The sequence below is a fragment of the Apis laboriosa genome, unplaced genomic scaffold (genome assembly GCF_014066325.1).
Source record: "Apis laboriosa isolate Shangri-la unplaced genomic scaffold, ASM1406632v1 scaffold262_cov140, whole genome shotgun sequence".
Taxonomy (NCBI): domain Eukaryota; kingdom Metazoa; phylum Arthropoda; class Insecta; order Hymenoptera; family Apidae; genus Apis; species Apis laboriosa.
Window position 1 is genome coordinate 1 of NW_025222562.1, and position 20697 is coordinate 20697.

At 22.7% G+C, this 20697-nt stretch overlaps 1 long non-coding RNA gene across 1 annotated transcript; it reads right to left on the minus strand.

The window, feature by feature from the left end:
• Positions 1 to 9651: 9651 nt before the first annotated feature.
• Positions 9652 to 11217, minus strand: LOC122713668. The gene is made up of 4 exons (XR_006346520.1): positions 11129 to 11217; positions 10690 to 10780; positions 10263 to 10353; positions 9652 to 9848 (listed from the first exon to the last, which is right to left on the minus strand). It is a non-coding gene; the product is annotated as an uncharacterized LOC122713668 (long non-coding RNA).
• Positions 11218 to 20697: the final 9480 nt, after the last annotated feature.

Here is a 20697-nt window from a genome sequence, read left to right on the forward strand (position 1 = left end):
CCGTAATACCGATTTTCGTGTCGAAGAGATGAAATTATGAACGAAATCGAATTTTCATCAAACATAACATGTCGATATGCCTTTTTCTTTCCGAAATTTGTCGTATTTGCCCGATTGCTGGATAACGAATCGTCAAACGTTTTCGATATAGAAATCGCCGTAATATCGTTTTTTGCGTCGAAGAAAATGTGAATGAATGAAACTCGAATATTATAGTGAAAACGTCACTCTCAGAGATATCTCGAAGCAGAATTCGCTAAGACTTGGATTTTTGTACCAAAATCCAACATAACATGTCGATATCCCTTTTTCTTTCCGAAATTTGACGTATCTGAGCGAGTTAATGCTGGATAACGCATCTCTGAACCTTTTTGACGAGAAATCGCCATAATATCGTTTTTTGCGTCGAAGAGATGCAATTTTAAAAAAAAATCTAATTTTCACACCAGAATTCATCGAAATTTGATATCAGATTGAAAACATCACTCTCAGCGATATGTTAATGCAGAATTAGCCAATGCTAGGTTTTTTGTCTCGAAAACCTTCATTACACGGCGATTTTTCTTTTTCTTTCAGAAATTTGACGTATCTGAGCGAGTTAGTCCTGAATAACGCATCTCTGAACGTTTTCGATGTAGAAATCGCCGTTATACCGTTTTTCCTGTCGAAAAGATGCAATTTTGAACAAAATCGAATTTTCATAGCGGAATTCATCGAAACTCGAATATCAGAGTGAAGCCGTCTGTCTCAGCGATATGTCAATGCACAATTCGCTACAACTATGATTTTTGTACCGAAAACCTACATAATATGTCGATATCGCTTTTTCGTTCCTAAATTTGCTATATCTGAACGTTATAGTGCTGGGTAATATATTTCTGAACGTTTTCGATGTAGTAATTGCCATAATACCGTTTTTCGTGTCGAAGAGGTGCAATTTTGAACAAAATCGAAATTTCAAAGCAGAATTCTCGAAAATCAAATAATAATAATAAAAACGTCAGTCTGAAGATGTGTCAATGCAGAATTCGCCGAAATTAGGGTTTTCGTACTGAAAACCTACATATCTTATCGGTTTCACTTTTTCGTTCCTGAATTTGACGGTTTGAGCTTGATAGTACTGGATAACGTATCTCTGAACCTTTTTCGTTGCAGAATTCGCTGTAAGAGCGTTTTAGGAGATGAAAAGGTACAATTTTGGTCAAAATTGAATTTTCTTGTCAATTTTTATCATAGCAGTGCGAGTTGGATAATATTTGTTCAGTTTCGATTCGATTTCATATTCATCTTAACAGCAATTTTCTTGTCGAATAACTTCAATTCTTATCCTAATCGTATTTTCGTGACCTAATTCGTTGTTTGAGTTCCAGCTAGAAATCTCTTACTTGTAACGAGTAGAATGTCATAGCTCAATATGTCCTTAACGTTGATTTTTTTTATCAAATTTTGAAGTTTGTTATTAACCTCATTTTTTTATCGTATTGTTCGACGCATTTCGAGTGGGTTCTTTAATGTTACGCCTGAAAACACAACTTTGAATGATTTCCAATTATATTTGCCATAACAGCGATTTTCCTGTCGAAAGGCTTAGTATTTTGATGAATATGTTTTCTTTCAAGGCAGAATTTGATTTTACATGTGTTTGTCCTAGGAACCGTCTTTCTGATGGAATTCTCTGCTGTGTAGTAAAGATTTTTTTTAGTAAAGCTACAATTTAAATCATTGTTTATTTTTTTCAAGTAATAATTCGATGAATCTGTGTGAAAATATCATACTGATCGTTTTCCATTTTTTATACTTAAAAACAATTATATTTCTATAATAATAATGTTTGCTTGAAGAAAGCTATGCATTTTAGTTCAAGAAATGTAAAATTCTTTATTAGTTCGGAAGAAGATTGGATTACCGTGTTTAAAAAACTTATATATAGGAATGGGTAATATATAGTCAATATTTTTCATGAAATGCAATAATATATTTTTTCTTTTATTTGTAAATCTATTAGAATTTTTTCACTTAATTTCGTAGAAAATTACGATATAGAATGTGATTTTTCCTTATAGGATATTAATATAGTATATATTTAATATATTTTAATGTATTATATCTATATCAATGTCTATAAAGATTGGCAATGTGATATTAGATAGAAGTTTTAAAATGATATAATAAACTATGATATAATAAACTAATGATATAATAAACTTGTAATTGTAAAGATATGTATCAGAAAAGAATTGAGAATAAGTCTATGAGCAAAATAAAAATAAATCAGGTAATGTTTTGACAATACTAGGCATTTAAAAGCATTCAAAAAAAAAAAGGAAATGTAGAAATAGCAATTTAAATAATAATTTGACGGTTCAGAATAAAAGAAATCAAAATGCTGAAATAATTGATTGAAACAAATATATGTAATAATAAAATATATGTAATAAAAAACACTTATATATAATAATATATGTAACGAGTATAGCAAAATTGACATATTTCATATTAAACGTAATAAATTATTGGTCTATATGTAACTATATATTACACTTGGATTATTGACATTACTATTAGCTTAATTAATCGATATATTTATTTGTAATTTAAAATATAATCATGAGAATATTTTTATGCTATTTTGTAGCAGAGAAAGAAATTGAATTATTATATAAAATATTATGTATAGAATTTGAACAAAAAATTTGAATATGTGAAATCAACTCTCATTTTTTCATGTTTTGTATTCTGGATATTTGCAATTTCTTCTGGAAATATATTATTTTCTTTTTCCGATAATAGAGATAGAATTAAATATTATATAATTTAAAATTTTATCTTGAATCATTATTAAATGAAATTATGTAAAGAAAGATAAATAATATTGAAATTTGAAAAATTGGTTTTCTTGCTTTGAAATGATATTCCATAATAAAAAAAATAATTTCATATTATTATATTCGCAATATTTCATATATTACAAAATTATTGTTGATTTCGATAATACAAATTTAATTGAATTTATGTAAAAGTGAATGAAAATTTCTGTGATTAACTGCATATAGAAAGTTCTCATTAAGTTAATAAGGAATAAATAAATAAATTATATATAAAATAAATTATATTTAAATTAATAGAAGTATTTCGTTCTGATATATTATCTAAATTAATTTAAAAAAATTAAAGATTGGTCTTATTTTATATGTATAGTAGATTTTGTATTCTTTTATAAACGTGAAAATCAAAGAAAATTAAAGATTTTCGATAAAATAACTAATTTATATTTTTATAAAAAATTTTCATATATATTCTATGTTAATATTGGTATTTTTTATTCGGTAAACGTATTCATGACACATATATTTGTTATTTAATTTATTAAAATTGTATATATAACAAATTATGTTAAAATATTATTGTCAACAGATATGTTTAATTTTTAAATTATAACTATTTGATCTCTATGTTATTTTAAAAATTAACATTAATTTAAATTATTAATATTATATTCGGTCGTCACGTTCATTTATTTTCGAATATAACTTCTTCATATTTATATATATATATTCATATATAATAATATAAATAAAAAATATATATTATAAAATATAAAATGAAAATAAAAAAATTAAAAATTAAAATTAAAAATTTAAAAAAATTAAAATTAAAAATTTAATGTATAATTTTAAAACATTGCTATGAATATATAATACGTAACATCAATAATGAACCTATAAGAAAGTATAATATTCGATAATAATAATTTTTTTTAATAATAATTAATAATAATTTTAATTAATAATAATTTTTTTATTGAAAAAAAATAAAAAATAGAAAGGAATCGATGAAATAAATAAATATTTTAACTAATCTTTATGAAGTATTTTTAGTTTTCTTATGTATTATATCTTCAATTTGAATGTTTAAAAAGTAAATAATTTAAACGTTTTCCTTATCAATATTTTTTAACAAATTTACAGTACCAAGATAACAATATTTTATATAATAAAATTATAAAATATAAAAAAATATAAATCTCACATAGAGTCTCAAACCATATCAATGTACATAGTTTTGTTGATTTGATTTTAAAATGTTATAATTACAAATTGTAAAAATATAAATATACTCTATCTTATAATTTTTAATTATAATATTACTAAACATTCTTAATTATAAATATTACTAAACATTCTTAATCATATATTATTAGTATACATTCTTAATCATATATAAACATCATAATATTCTATTTTAAATATATATATTTTGTTTAATAGCGAGATTTTATTCTCTATATTATTAATTTGGAATAATATTATTTAACATTTTGCAACAGGCTTTCAATCCTTTTTCTACGTCTATGGTTTTAGAGATTATATTAGGAAAAAGAAGACATAAATTTGCAATTTTTTATATTGTGGAATATTTGAGCGATTTTCTGTGGTGATTGCAATCGAGGAACATTCCTCTTTATTGAGCTCACATTCGTTATTGTACATTTCTGGACTGATTTTTTATCGAATAAAGAAGATGTAATTTTGCAATTTTTAAGATCGTGGAATATTTAAATCGTTGTATCTCCGAAAATATATAGAAAAGATGCATATGATTTTCTGAGATAGTTGCAAAGGAAACATTCCTTTTTGAGGAATGCAAATGCATTCTCAATCATTATTATAAGTCTTTGGATTTATTATTATCTTTGGTATTATCTTTGAGTAAAGAAAAATAATTGTGCAATTTTTAAATATGTAGAATCTGAGAAAAATGTTCCTTTCCTCTATTTGGAGATCGTGTGGAACGTAATTTTACACGATGTTCCGTGTTGGTCGATCTGATGGCGAGTCGTTAAAGAGTCGACAATCTTCGGCAGGTGCAGCGCCGGCTTGCCAGTCACGAGGTTGTACCATATGGTCTTTCAAGTTGCAGCGATATTAGTCAGACTGTTACCCTCGCATTTCTTGGGGAAGCATTATGCCAATGTGTACAACTTGGTGCGGCGGCGATCTGCCAGCAGAGACTATTGGTTTGACGGAGCGCTAGATACGTAGCGAGAGCAATATTGAGTGATGAAGTCCGCAACTGTTCCTCTTAGCGTATCGGGACTGTCTGCCGATCCTGATGGATATGTCGAACTCGACCACGTGAGACCCACTTTTCATATGATTATATGCTAATCGGTTGCTTCTGTTCTTACTTGTATCGCATTGGAAGGGAGGCCACGGAGCGGTGCACAGCCCCTCCCCCTTCCCACGATATGACTTACTTCTCGAGTGTGAAGCATTCACGGAAGAACACCGTATCGTAATCGAGCAGATAGAAACAGATCTTTTTTCGTCAATTGTCGTTCCGTTCATGTTGGCGTGTATTGATACGTAGTGGCCTACTGTGAAGATTTTATGTCGCATAAGAAGATGATGAAGAAATAGCGAGGGATCCACCGCTCTAATTCGCGATGATGGTACAATCGGAGAGATGATGGCCCTTGCTTCGATGCAATAAACAACAATTGATCAAGTCATCGCGCCACCTTGTGGATGCAGTCCTTAAGTTTCCCGATGCTTCACAGTCGTGTTAGCGAGGACCTCGGATCAAGAGAGAACGGTGCCGATGTGGCTATACCCAAAAAGCATAATTCAATAACGCTATTTGCCAATGGTATGTAATATATATAGTAGTTAAGTAATATAGGCGATATAGTTAATAGTTTAAATAATATAGGCGATGTTCGTGGAACACTAGAAGTATTTGCTAAGAGTGCCCAATTCTCCTTGGAGGCGCTACAGAAAGTCATTGTGAAGGTTTTGGCCGGTAAAATTCTGGCATTAAAAGACCAGCATCCTGATTTTCTCTCTTCCAGGTAGGGCTGGGATGACCAATGAGAATTTCCTCCATGATAAAAAAAGGGACCAGCCGAACTAGGTTGAATATATGTCAAAAATATACAAGTGTTGATTAAACTTTCAAAAATGACATAATATTTTAGATAACATCATTTCTAATTTAGATTTAATAGAGGTCTGAAAGCGATAATAATAAAAAAGGATTTTTATAAGGAATTTTTCCGAATAAGCTGTTTATATATCTTTCAAGCAATATATCCTATTTGATAGTTACTCTATCAAATAAAGTCCGTAATACTTAAAATCGCAGATTTAATTTTTTGAAAAATTTTAAATTTTAATTTCATATATACTATTATCTATCTATATCTAATTATCTATCTATATATCTAATTAAATATATATATATATATATATCTATATATATTATAGGAATCAACATTCTATATTTTGTTATTGTTTCAGGCAAAGGGAAACGAAAGGAAAGCAAATTATACGAAATAAACGCAATCGACTTTTTTATATTTCTTTTTTACTTATCGTTCTTCACTATTATATTCTCTTTACTTTATAAATACATTTATACGTTATAGAAATGTATTTCATATTTAAGTTTTATTCGTTTCTTTTTAAATTTCTATTTAAAACGAAATTTTTATTTTAATAAAAATTTGATTTATGCTTCATACGATTAACGTCATTAATACGACTAATTTTAATTTTCGATATATTAATACTTGAAATATAATGGAAAATATAACGGAAGAAGAAAAAAATATGTAAATCGAAAATAAAACAAAAGAAACGAAAATCCTAAGATTTTAAATTTTTATTTTATTCGTCATTTTATTCCTTTATTATTATTAATATAATATATTAAAACTTTATTTATCGGTTAGAGAATTATTTTTTTTTTTATCTTTTGATAAACTTGTTTCATTCTTTATTTTATTATTTATATATCATCGTACTCGACGAATAGTTAGTTCTCCAATTCATCGATTTATATATTATAAAATCTTTATCTTTCGATATTTCGTTTATTCAATATTTATATTTATAATATTATAATTATTTACATTTTAATAATTTCTTCATAGCGTTTTTATTCGAGAAACAAAGAAATTCCGTTTCGCTTGTCTTCGGAACTACATATAATTGATGCATATTCAATGATAACCCGTACGAAATACGTTCGCTGTAATATTTGTAAAATATTTATCTTTAAAATTTTATCAATTGTTGTTTTTATTTTAACAATTGTTGTAGCGTTTCATTCTTTCACAGTACGTTAGACACAGATATTACAATTTAATATTTTTAGTTTTTTTAAATTTAATGGTTTATTTTCTTATTTTATCAATAACATTTTTGATAATAATTTTTTCTTTTTCATTATTATTATTATTAATCATTAATTCATCATTATTATTATTAATTAATACGATGTTATAATATTAAATAAATAAAGTTAATATTATATAAAGGAATTTTAATGATATTTTCTTTTCACTTTTTTTGATCGTTCTTGTTGGAATTTTTTGATCGTTCTATATATTTCCGATTTTTTAATTGTAACTAAATATAATTTTTTTATATTCCTGCATATATTTTTATTTTGTTTAATTTAATTTTTAAATGTTTGAATTACAATTTTTTTATAAGAATATATTTATTGTTGATTTAAAAAAAAAACATGATTTAGGACGTTGAAAAAAATTAGAAAAAGAATTGATTCAACATAAATCAAACTATTTAGAGTATTATGAATGTAAGATTTTGATCAGAGAAATGAAGATGACGTTCGAAGATGTTAGTAGGTAATTTTGAAGGAAATATATAAAAATAAGCGAAGTAAAAGAAAAGAGTAAAATTTGTTAAAGGAGATATTGAAATTAAATAATCAAAATTGAAACTTAGACGAAATGGTGGAAATATATATAATTCACTGTTGAAAAGAATCCTCACGAGACGGAATAGGATCAAGAGATATTCTTTGCAAGGATTAATTATCTTTCAGATGTTTTGTTGATGCTACATCCTTGATACTACACGCTACTAGTAGTAAAAGAGCTGCCATAATTTGAATGTTCAAAATGCTGAAAATTATTTTCTATTTATAAATTTTTCGTTAGGATAGTCATCTAAGATTGAAAACTAAAATAATTTCGAAACTATAAATAAACGATATAATAATAAAATACCTATAATATGTCTAGCTTATTCGTATATATATGATTATTATCTTAACTACTCAAATACAAAAAAAGTAAACTATTGTTAAAATTACTCTACATATTATGAGATATTACAAAAAAAAAAATATTTAAAAAAAATTTTTTTATATTATATGGATACATTAGAATATTCTGAATTCTATGCCTACAATATCGATGTTAGATTGTTGTTTTATAGTTCCTCTCTGTTACAGATTAATAAATCACGTTAGGAACAAAAGAACATGCAAAAATAGACGTTTATTTTTCACATTAACTAATCAAACCGTTCTTTCTATGAAACTTTTATTTTGAATGTACGTATAAGTATCATTTTAATATTATTATTTTTAATTTTTAAAAAATCATTTAAAGTTCATATATATTAATATTTAATTACATCAACTTTCGAGATAGGGGAAAAAGAATTTTAATTTTTTTTTTTTAAATTCTGAATTAATGTCTATAATTAATGTTACATTGTTAGCTTCAATCCGTTCCTGGAACTGTGGTATAGAGTAATAAAAATAATTATTACAAAATTTGCTGTTAACAAATTCAATTAGCAAGACAATCAAAAGCAAAATCCATAATGACAGTTTATATTGTCACTAAGATTCGAAATTATATGTTCGGAAAAAGTTCTAAATTCAAAAAGTTTTTGAAAGATACAGGATTCTAAAAGTTCGAAAGATTTAACGATTCAGAAAGTTCTGATAGTTCTGGCTCTCGAAATTCTGACAGTTCAAAACGACTCTCTAAAGCCCCCTCCATATTAATCTCGCGGGCTTGCGAGTCTTCAGTAGGATACATTGACAAAAAACATTGTGAATCAGCCCTCTGATTAAGCGACATTCCCAATCCAAAGAAAATTCCTAGAATGAGTTTAAAGGGCGATGTCACTTACAAAATTCGTTGTTTCCCAAAAAGCTGTTGTGTACGTGTTTGCAGTAAGATTTTTCTCAAGGATAATGTTGATTGTCGTTGAGATGGTTGGAAATGTAGTTTTCAGGCTCCAGAAACCACATTGACATTTCAGCTACGCCGAATTATTTCTAAATGTACAAAGCGAAAAGTTATCAAATTTTTCTCTCAAAAACGGCATTATCTTTACAGAATTACTCTATCTGTTCAATATCTGTATACCAGTGTCTGAATAATTATTGTTGTTTAAGATAAAGAAAAGTGAAAGAAAAATGATAGTGACAAGATGCAATTGGACAATTTCTTTATTTTTTTTTATTTCGCTATTTCGTCTTTTTTTCTTTTTTTTTTCTTTTATTTATTAATATATATCTTTTTTTTCTCTAAAGCGTATAAACGATTATGTTAGATATGACAATATTCTCAATTCAGGTTTTATTCGTTTCTTCTAATTTTTATGTTTTTATAAAATTCGATAAATGGCTAATATGATTAAATAATATTTCAATTTTAATATTTCAAATATTAATTAACATAAGCAAACATAAATTAATAAATAAAATACAATATATTTTATAAATTAATAAATAAAATACAATATATTTTATAAATTAATAAATAAATACAATAAAATGTTACTATTGTATACGGATATAATATAATAAATATCCGCCATCACTGTCTTCACTGTGTAAAAATCTATGTATACAAGCAGTCACTCATATTGATTTGGATCTTTCGTGGCGGATTACGATTACGAGATGAATGATCAGAGGAACAAAAATGCATACGACTCGCCATTAAATGGGAAGAATCATCCATTGCCATTGATGCATCCATAGGGAATGTAGAAGAAAGTAGAAAGAAATGGAATCTGTATAAAAAAAGAAAAAATAAAAAATCATAATTTAAAACAAGATATATAAATATATATGATATATATCTCATCATATATATATATAATTATTTCAGAAAAAATTGAAGTAAGAAGAATGAAACTCTAAGTTGATGGAATATATTTAATAAAAATACTTACTTCTTCGCGTAATCGATAATGCATTAATTCTAATAAATATTTGAAACGTAATTAAAAATATTCGAAAAAAGAATATAATGTGTTGAATGTAATCTTTTCTACTTTTATCGTAATATTCTTAATAATTCATCTGTATCTATTACTTACTTACCGAAAGTTACTTACTTATCAAATAGATATATATTGTTATAATAAAAAATAATAAAGAAAATAAAAATGTATATATTTTCCATATAAAAAATCAAATGTTACCGCTTATCTGATTAATCATCGTGTTGAACGATTGTTGAAATGATTGTTCATATTGAAATTTCTTTTTCTCGTCTTATAGTAAACTAGTAATCTACAGAAAAAATAATAAAATTTTTAAAATAAATACATAAATACACAATATATATAAAATTTTTTTAAAAATATTTTAATGTAATTGTAAAATAAGCCAATAACCAAGCTCAAATTTTATTTTAGAAATTGATAATATATATATTTCATGAATTTTAACAATATAATAGCTTAATACAAAAAATTGAATAAATTATTCTTCTTGAAAGAATTATCAATTATAATAATATGTAATAGATAATATTAAAAATTATTGAATAAATTGAATAACAATATATAGGAAAAGTAAAATAATCGGGGAATATAATAAAATGAAATTTAAAGATAGATTAGTTACCTGAAGCGAAACATCCAAAGACACGATTTTTAACGGAAGAAAAACATCTCGTGCTGCGTTTTCGATTATCGAATTGGACGAAGAGGATATGCTTGACGTTCGGCAACAAATCGAAATATGTCGAACGACGTATAGTCATGAATCATCGATTACCGAAAACAAAATATTTTCTATCTTAAATATAATATCAAAATAAATATAAAAACAATATATTCTATTTTCTAAACAAACAGAATTTTCTAAACAACAGAATTATTATAAGAAACATTCTTAGTTTTAAATTGAATGCTAAATACTACATATTTAATATATAAGAATATGTATAAAATTGATTGATAACAATCTTGTCTTAATTATTCTTATTTTTTAATTACTTTATATGATTAAAAAGCAAGAGAAATTGTTAATAATTAATACTTTCTATTAAAATATATCATACCATAAATCTTACTATATTTACGAAAATCATGATGCATAATCTATTGCTCTTTTGAAATCATTCCATTAATTATCTAATCTCCATTATTTAATTAAACGATAATCTGCACAAATATAAATAGAAATTAGAACTGTAAAACAAATTTTACATTAAATGATGTTACAATAATATAATAACTAAATTCAAATCCAACTTCGGATGTTTTTAATATGGATTATTAACGACAGAAAATTAATTTCGATATAATAATAATAATACTTGTAAAAAATGATTTAATATAAATGATTAAATACATATTAATTTAAAAAAAAACATTAATAATCTACAAATTAAACCATTAAATTCAATAAATATCAAATTCTACAAATTTCGATATATCTATATCGATGTAATACAATTCCCTCTATGATTTTTGACAATAGACTAATGTCATATCCATTGATTCGTCTAAATTGTGAACTTTAGCAATTTCCTGATTGGCTGAGTGACATGATTTCTAAACTTAAATTGCGCAAAAAAATAACTCAAATAATAATAATAATGAATAATTTAATAACAAAATTTAACAAGAAGATAAGAAATTCATCATAAGATAATTAAATATAAAATAAATAAAATTTAAAATATAGGGAAAAATTTAAAAATAAATTAAAAACAAAGCAAATAAAGCACAAGAAAATCATAAAATTATATAAAACTGAATAAAAATTACTATATACTAAAAAAATATAAGAATTCTTTCAATAGGCTTTAATATAGCAAAAATTAGAAATTTTATTTCATTATATCGTGATTATTTTCGATTGGTTGGCGATTTTAATTTATAATTATTATTATTATAATTATTTTTAATATTAATAAATAACATTTAAAATATTTTAATATAACTTAAAAATTAAAAAAAATAATGTAAAATAAAATAAATTAAAATAGAAAAATTAGATTAAATTTGTATTTTAAATTTGTAATGCATAAGAATATATTAATTTTTAAATATATTATTTTAATAACAACAAAATTATTATTACAATTAAAAATTAATTAAATAAAAAACTAACAATAATTAAATTGAATTATAATAAAAAACTCATTTTTCACAACATGAATAATTAAAATACATTCAAATCCAACCGTTGTTATTTTATGTCACATCGCGATTTCAGAGAAAAAAGATCATGATTTAGGAATCACTTTTTCGATCAAATTTTTATAAGAGATACGTCGAATTCAATTTTTATCTAAATTTAATTCTTAATTTGCTTTCATTTTTAACTTTTAATTTTATTTCATTTCTATTTTCAATTTTTAATTTATTGATTAACTTTTAATTTTTAATTTATTGATTAAGTTTTCATTTTACTTTTAAATTGTTTAATTATATATAATACGTTAATTTTAATTTATAATTTGTTTGAAATTTTATTTATATTTAAATTTTATTTATTTTTATTTTAATTTGTTCCTCAATTTTTAATTTATATTAATTTCTAATTTTTAATTTTATTTTAACTTGTTATTTAATTTCTAATTAAATTTAATTTTTAAATTTACTTTTATTTATTATTTAGATTTTAATTTATCTTTCAATGATTAATTTTAATATAATTTATAATTTTTTATTTAATTTTTAACTTTTAATTTTATTTCAATCTAATTTTTAACTTAATATCTCTTCTAACTTTTAATTTAAAAAAAAACTTTTATCTTTTAATTTAATTTGATTTTAAATTTCTAATTTTTTATTCGCATTAACTATTATTATATAACTATTATTATATCGCATTAAAATTATTGTTCTATTTGTAAAAAATTTTTTAATAAGCATAAATTTATAATTTTTTCAATCACGAAATAATTTATATATTATATATTATAATATATTTATATAATATTTATATAATAATACATATAACTTACATATAATTACATATAATATATATATTATGATCATTTTAGAATTTGGTAAAAAATCAAATAATAGTCACAGATCTCTAAGGAAAATGTAATATCAAAATCTTATTCAATCTCATCGATCAATTATATTGACAACATATATTGATACAAAAAGTAAAATAAATGCTTTAGGTTTCTTGATATTGAATTAAATATTGCATGATTATTTGAATTTTAATTTAAATTAAATTGTTATGAGTATTAGCAGAAATTTTTATTAGCAAACAAAATTAGAGTTATCCACTATTATCCAATATCTTTCTTTATTCACAAATTTTTATTTCTTATTTAATTTCGTTATTCTTGATTGATTATTATCAGTCATTTTAATTTATAGTTATAAAATGGTCCATTACATATAAATAATCTATAATTGTTTTTCACGTAAAATGACATTTAGAATATCTTAATACAATAATGGTTGAATAAGTTGAAAACTAATATCACAGAAATATAAATTTAATTTTAGTTTAGTTTTAGTTAAAAATATATCATTAGTTTATAAATATATATATATATATATATATAAATATATATAATTATTATATTAATATCATAATAAATTGTTAAAAATGTGATCAAACAATAAAAATAAGATATATCAATTTTTTATCGTAATAAATTATTATCATGTTATAAATTAATAATAAAAATTAAAAAATTCTTGAATTATTGTACTCGAAAAATCAAATTTGGTTCAATCGGTAAAAAACATGCGTTTTCGTCGAACTTCGTGACAGAGACAGCGATCTCCTATATATACGATGCAATGCAACAATCATTTCTTAACAAACTTACGTATCGAGAAGATCAATGATATTTTAACTATGCATCTTGATCTTCCTATTGGTCTTCTTCACAACCTGTTTTTTCGCTCTACCCAGAATAATATATTCCTGTGAGTGGTCTGTCCCTCTTTTTCGATTGAAGTTCGATAGACTTTACCATCGCAATTTTCAGTATCGCAATTACTGATATCTAGTGAGCACGCTATTATTACAATCAACTTCCCCGTATGACCGTTCCCGCGAGACATTGACTGCATTTTTATGCTTCCAATATAGACACTGTTGTTTTCTCTAATAGCATAACACCGGAGGTTCCGATATGCTTTAATTTACCTTCGTCGCATGAAACCAAGTCCTTGCTCTCCTCCACTTCTCTAATGCCACCTCCTTCCTCTCTTCTGTTAAAATTAGGTTAATTGAAATTGGACTTTGCATAATGGGTGCCACGAAAATAGTCAGAAAATATGTTCATTCAGGTAAAGTCGTCCTGTTTGGGCAAGACTTGTATTGGGTAAGACCCAATTATGGAGGGAAGCAGGACGCCAGTTGGCCATGTTGTTATACTTGCCGACCACCAGTGCCCTCGATGTCCTTTTCACCACGCGTCATAGTTCAAGAATATTTTTTTATAGAGAGCAGATCTCCGCTAACAAATAAATCGGGAAAAAATCTAATGTCATCACCATTGTGCGAAAATCGTGCGATATTCTCTTACGATTCTGATGTTGAATCTACCATATATCGAATCTCATTATGCTGCGACAACTAGCCATCAAAGTAAAATCTTAAATTTAATTTAAAATAAAAAAAAAGAAAAAATTAATAATCAACAGAAAAAATATTTTAATTTTATTTTATTAAACTTTTTTTGTTTTTCATATTTTATTTTTGTTTTTCATATTTTATTTTTGTTTTTCATATTTTGTTTATAAAATTCATTGATTTTTTTTATATTACAAATAATTAAAATGATCATTATTTTTTAATCAATAAATAATTCAAAATATTCTTCTATGAATTAAATATGATAAGATCGTTTGAACTATTGAATTTTGCTTAAATAATATGCTTAATTGCATTCTGTTTTAAGATATAATATTGTATCCATTGGGAAATTTTATTTTTATTAGTTATATTTTCCTTAATTTTATTAATTATATTTTCTTTATCTTAAAAAATTATTGATATCAAATTCTTTGTTTTTTATTATAATCGAAGCATCATTGCATATTCTTTATCAGAAAAAAAATTATCTTCGAAATTTCTAAACACTTCATAATTATTTATAGATTATTTTTCATAGATATTTTTCATACTATAAAAATTTATATATGTAACACAAGAAAATAGAAAGTATTCAATTATATAAATATATATATTTTATAATATATATTATATATATTATAAAATATTATATTATAAATATTATAAATTTATATATAACTTATTAGTGTAAAAAAATCTTCGACTAATAAAAAAAAATGTGTACGTATATGAAAAAATATATATATTTTGTCAGGGATTCTTATCTATAAGCTTAGCCTTTTTAATGGTTTTCAAATGTGCATACAATTAAAAAAAAAAATTTCTTAAGAATACATTTTTTTCTTTCTTCATAAACTTATAGAAAAAGAGAAAAAAATCTTGTTCCTCGAAGTGATTATTAGAAAAATGGTCAAAAAATGATCAAATTTTTATGAATATTATAGATAATATAATTGTAATACAGTTCACTTATAAGAAAATATCATCTGTTACAAATATCCAACATTGTATATTCTTATCGAGTTTCCATCTACCTATTAATACTATCACGGTTGTGAACAAATATATAAAAAAATTAATTTAATATATATATATAATATATATTTCTCATGAGAATTTATACATTGCTTTTCTTTGCAATATAAATCATGAGAAATATATATATATATATATATATTATATATATATAATATATATATTTCTCATGAGAATTTATACATTGCTTTTCTTTGCAATATAAATCATAAAATTAAACGAAGGCCACATTTTGAGGCATACAGATCGCCTTATCGATATTAACATAATCGCCAAGAATTTTGCAAAGTATTAGGGTGTCTCAAGTTTTTTCTTTTTTTTTTTGTTACGAAATGAATACATAATATTTGTTGTTTAAGATTGTTGTTTAAGATTGTTAAGATTTTTGCATTATATATAAATTCTGCTCTATCATCTTCTTCCATCTCTCAGGAAGCCTCATTATTCTCTTTTTCTAAAATTGTTATTTGCAAAATATTCTTCAAGATGCGTTTTTATTTCGCTTACACATCAGAACTATTTATTATGGAAATAATTTTTTAATAACAGGAATAAGTAATAGAGCAAGATCTGGGGAATAGAAGATGCGATAGAATATCTCAATCAAACTATAACAGTTTTTCTCTTACAGTTAATGCAACATGTGGTTTTGCATTGTCGTGATGAAAAACGACTCTTCGTCGGTTCACCAATTCTAGCTGTTTTTCTGCTATGATAGCTTTTAATTTATCAAATTTTCGATACACATTTTGATACAAAATCCAAATTTCGTCTCCAGTGACAAGCCTTTTTAAAAGAAGGATCTCTTTCGCTGGAGAAGAAAATCGCATGTAGAGACGTTCATAAGATTGGTCTCCGTCAATAGTTGTGGAATTCAAATTTTACATCGATTGACATATTCCATCCTGATCAGTTGATTATGTACTGTTGTTTTAGGAATATTAGTGGCATTCAGTATCTCGCACATACTATATGGATTTTCGAGCATGACCTTGATAAGATCCGTATTATGTTTGTTTTTAACACACATTTTTGTTTTTAATGTACTATTTATCAATATGGATAATCTAATTGTATATTAATTCAATTGTGTGACAGAGAAAGATGATAAAGTTTATCAAAACGATAATTTGTATTTGAAGTTCATACATTAGCGTAAAGAATATTTTTAAGTAACGATATAATATAAAAACTTTTTATTTCTTGTAACATGATAATTATAAGATAATACAAAATAATTATGATACATAACAATAGATTAATTTATAAATATAATTTAATATATAAGGATAAATAATTTATCAACATAATTTAATATTAATAATATAATTAACTTATAAATATAAAATAAATATTTAATGATATATATTATATAATATATTATGAATATTAAATATAACATATTATTTAATAATATGTAATATATAATACAATAATGTGTATAAAACAAAGATAAAATAAGGTAATTCATCAAAATGCTATTCGAAAATCGATTTATTCAAAATAGAGAATAAATAAAAATCGTTTGACAACTGAGATTCTATTAAACAATATCAACAACATAATAGTAAAGAATCCATTTTAATTGTCAATATTCTTGAAATTTTATAAAAAATAGTTTATTTAGAATTAGATTTATTTATATTTATAATAATATATAAATTTATGATATATAAATTCTATATATAATAAGTAAATAATTTTCATAAACGTTACCATCTTTTGAATTGTTTTTTAATGAAATTATTTTCTGAATCATCTTACAAAGTTAAATTATCTGTTATGTTTTTTATAATTTAATTTTCTTTTTCTTTTTATAAATTTTCTATATCATATTTTTTCCAATCATTTGTTATTACTTTATATATAATATTATAATTAATTTAATATTAATTTTTGTATTTTATCACATGTTAATATTTCTCTTAAATATTTTTTAACTTAAATCCAAATTAATTTAATCGAATTTGATTAATACATGTAGTAATCGTAATACATCTAATCCTTTTGATTTTAATATTTCGTCAATTTTATAAGATTTTTTTCTATTTCTTTTTTATTGATTAATTATTATATAATTATATTAATTGATATTTTCTCATATCTTCTAAATAAAAATATATTATTCGTTAACCAATTGATTATAGTTTTTCTTTATAGAATATTTATTAGAAATCCTATTTAATTGAATAGAATATTATGAAACATTATCTATTATAATAACGGATTGGTATTAATTCTTCATAATAGCAATTAATTCTTCATTTATTCATTTTTCAAAATTATTTGCATTCATTTGTCTATAATAATTTCTAATTATAATTCGCGATTTGAAAATTAAATCAATATTTTTTATAAAATCATTTCTTCTTCCAGCATATATAATCAAATATATAAAATAAAATTGATATAACGAATCGTTACTTTTTAATATTTCTATTGTTTTTCCATTCTGTCAATATTTGAAAACACAATGTATTGTCTATCCATATTTTGTCTATGTATATAATGTTTTTATTTTGAAGTCTATAATATTAAATTGCTTTTAAATATTTTAATCGTCAGACTATAATATTTAGTTTTTCCACTAAAACTCTTTTAATAGTATTATTTTTTTTTTTTTATTTTAAACACATATTTGCGAGCAATCTGTATAATGTATTAAGGAAAAATAATTTTTTTCTGATGATTGTTAATAATTTGGATTCAATAGGTACGTTTTTTTTATATATATATAAAAATTGTAAATTAAATTTTTTATTATTATTTTGGTTTCATCAAAATAATAGAATTTTTTATTTTCTTTTCTTGGCCGTTTTTTTCCTGGCGATAACAACTTTTCTAAATGTTAAATCTTTTTTTCGAATTCTTGAAATTATTTTCATCGAAACACTAATGTAATTGAAATCGTAAAGATTTAATTTTTTGAATGAATGAAGAACCTCTTCTTTCTTTGCTTCTTCATCACATTTTTTTATTATTCGACGAATTAAATTTCGTGCCTCGCTATGAATCCTTTTATCCTTATTTATGGTCCATAATAATTTTAGAATATTTAATTTAATAATAAAATTATTTAATTACAATTATAATTTAATAATAAAATTATAATAAAAAAAATTTAAAAACAGAATTATTATTATATTCTGAAACTTATCTTAATACTATTTTTAAACATTAATATTTATTCTAATTTAATTTTAATACTAAATTTTATTATGAAATATAAAATAAAAAAAATTAAACAAAAAACATAAAAAAAATTATATAAAATAAATATACGCAAAAACTAAATATTGATGAAATTAAAACTATTAAAATAAAAGAAGAAATAAATTCAAATAAAAAATATATATAAATATAAATAAAAAATATATATATAAATATATATTATTTTATAAATAAAAAATATATATAAAAATATATATAAATAAAAAATTATAAATATCAAATTAAAGAAATTAGTTAAATTAGTTTTATGGATAAAATAACGTGCGATAGTAATTGATAGAATGTTTTAAGAAAATTGTAGTATTCATAGTTGAAAAGAAATCTCGGAAGGCACTAGCGACACTAAGGTTTTTTTCTAGGATTGTCTATCCTCACTTTGAATGCTTTATTGACAATTCTGACATCACACATTACATAGTAGTAGGAAATATATTTGAATATTATAATAATATAATTTGAATATTCAACATCGTAAAAATGCTTTTATTTATGAAGTTATGTTGGGATACTCATCTAAGACTGGAAGCTGAAATATTTTCGAAACTATTATTATTTTGATATAATATTAATATATCTATAGTATATTTAGCTTATTCATATATATATAATTGATACGTTAGAATATTCTGAATTCTATGTTTATACTAATGCATCAAGATTTAGATACAAATCGGCGTTCTATTGTTCCTTTCTGTCACAATCGAATTAGTATATATGACAAATATCACGCTAGAAACAAAAATGTATGTGAAAATAGGCATTTCCTCCCACATTAACCAATCAGATTCACATTATTTCCACAAGACTTCTTTCTAGCAGTGAATCAGTATATCATTCTCAATTTTTTCGAAACAAATGAAAACAATTTAATTTATAACTTGACAACTGTTTAATTTGTTTTTTCTCTTCTATTTCACTCACTTATACTGATATTTTTCTATTATTTTTATTGAATTAGTTTAATTGTAGAATATTTATTCATTTTAGAAACATAAAAAAAGTTAAGAAATTCAATATTTATTTATCAATCTGTGATTTACTTTTAATTAATTTCTTCATTTCATACCTTATAAGATTTTGTATTTTATAATATATTTATATTTTATAATAATTTTATAATAATAATAATTGACTTCATGATATTCATTGAATTTATTTTAGACAAAGACTATATTATAGATAAAAAAAAAATAGAATTAAAAAAATAAATTTAACTTTAAAAATTCTCTCATAATTTAATTTGCAAAAAAAAATTTGCATCACATATTTAAAATTAAAAATTATTATATTAAATCATTAAAAATATTTTTTTGATAATCTCCGAAAAAATTCTGTATATTATAACAATATATTATATTATTAATATTAATATCTGATTATTACATTTTTATATATATTATGTTTTTAACTTTTGGAAATACAAAAAATTATTTCACATAAAAGTTATTTGATTTCATAGAAAAAATTTAATAAGATATTTTTATTTTTTTTTTTTTAATTCTTATTTAAACAGATTTTTATATCAACGTAAATTTTTAAAGAAATTTTTTACTACTATTTTTATTATTACACTATTTATTATTACTTATTTTTTATTATTATATTTATTTGTTTCTAATAAATTAATAATAATAAAAATATTTAATTCTATAAAAAAATTACATAAAAATTTTTTAAATAAAAATGCAAAAAAAAATTATAATATCTTATTCATAAAATTATTCATAAATTTTCTTCATAAAATTAAGTAATTTTCATATAAAACAATTTTTTATATTTTCCTATAATGTTTAGTAA